Source organism: Belonocnema kinseyi, chromosome 3, assembly GCF_010883055.1.
Source record: "Belonocnema kinseyi isolate 2016_QV_RU_SX_M_011 chromosome 3, B_treatae_v1, whole genome shotgun sequence".
NCBI lineage: Eukaryota > Metazoa > Arthropoda > Insecta > Hymenoptera > Cynipidae > Belonocnema > Belonocnema kinseyi.
The window spans coordinates 70,238,299-70,240,033 of NC_046659.1; positions in this window are offsets into that span (position 1 = coordinate 70,238,299).

Sequence of the window (1,735 nt, forward strand, 5' to 3'; positions counted from 1 at the left end):
TCTGAACCGTGATTTCTATGTTGACATCGCTTTTGTAACTAAATCTATTGTAATTCGTTCTATTCACTGATCTTGAGCGCTTAGCGCCGCATAGCGCTAAAAATTACAAAGTTTCAGCTAAATCCACCGAAAGCCATTTTCCCATACATTTAGTGCGGGGTCCTTTATTTTGTGGAAAATTTTCTTTTAAAATTCCTTAGGAGGTAGCTTAACTTTTAATTTACTGAAAGTTAATAAGAAGTACTTCTTAAAATATCCTGATTCAAAATTTAAAAAAAAAATAAAATTTTTTAAACATTTTAAATGGCGATCTTAGCAATTGGGGTAAAATATTAAATTTTATATAGTTATTAAATTCGAATTTTTAAATATTGTACAAAAATCGAATGAATTATTGTAAAAGAAATGCTGAACAGAAAAATTTTAAATAAAAATAAGATAAAGAATTTTGACTTGAGGAGTTATCCTATGATCCTAGAATTGCAAAATAAAAAAAATTAAAGATGGTGGCTAATCTGAAATTTTTCCAAAATTTCAACAAAAAAAAAGTAATATAAGGACCATCCTGCTATATCTATATGCGAGAAGTGGGTAATAAGCTGATAGAAAAGAAAAATATAATCGATAATCTGACGGCAAAATATGTAAAGCTTAGCTTTGTTTTATTCATAAGAAAATTATATCCGAGATTGAATCTATATAAATTAAAATACTTCATTATTAAGCCTTCAACAAAATTGCAAATGAACCAACTTACCCTACCTGCTGGATAATCCGTCACAAATTTTGATCAATAAATTCTTATCCAAAATATCCACAAGTATAGGTCCACTAAAAGTCTTCATTATTAGTAGAAACTATTTTATGTAAAAAATGAGTTTTATCATATCACAATAAAAAAACGAAGCTATCTTTAATTAGACATTGTAACTAAATTCGCAGATAATTACACCGTAATTAGCCTATCTTTGCAGATTTTTGAGAAATCTGGAAAAATACTTTTATAGAAAGGCTCTAATTACAGAAAACAATGCTCGTACATGAATCAGTCACTCGCGCTGAGTGAAGAAAAAATCTATGTACATAGAGAAATTGTTAGACTGGATTTTTGCCCAGTTTGGTTCAATTTTTCGAGAGAAAAACACCAATCTACGATTTTTAATTTTCAAATTATTTTCACTGCAATTATTTGAGTGATGTAAAATATAGATAGAGCATTTCTTCAACTAGAAACCGGCCTTCCTTAGTGCTGAAGAAAGTTTCGAAGACCTATCCCCTACTTTGCGCATGAACATCAATATTATTTATATTATGAATATCAATTATTATTTATTTTTTCATTAGTAAATACAGGGTTCCGATTTACCCATGAATGATAATTTTTTCCAAAAGCAAGCACATACTGAAGGATGCAGATCAGTAAAGATGGAAACACGTGCAGATAGAGCTCTTATTCAAAAATACGACAGTATTGTCATGAAAAAATTTTGTAACCGCTGCAACAAGGAAGAAATGTAGGATTTAACCTTTGATCTCAATAAAAAAGTGAAAGATTTCATCCGATTAAATTACATTTTTTTAAGGATTTTTTTTCAAAAATGAACAGAAATGTCCACAAGTAAACTGCACTTATTAAACTTACAAGGAAACTATCCCAGGTGTCCCTCACCGATTTTGATGAAACTGCAATATGTTGTAGTACATCGAAAAATAAGAGACACGTATTTTTTTTTAT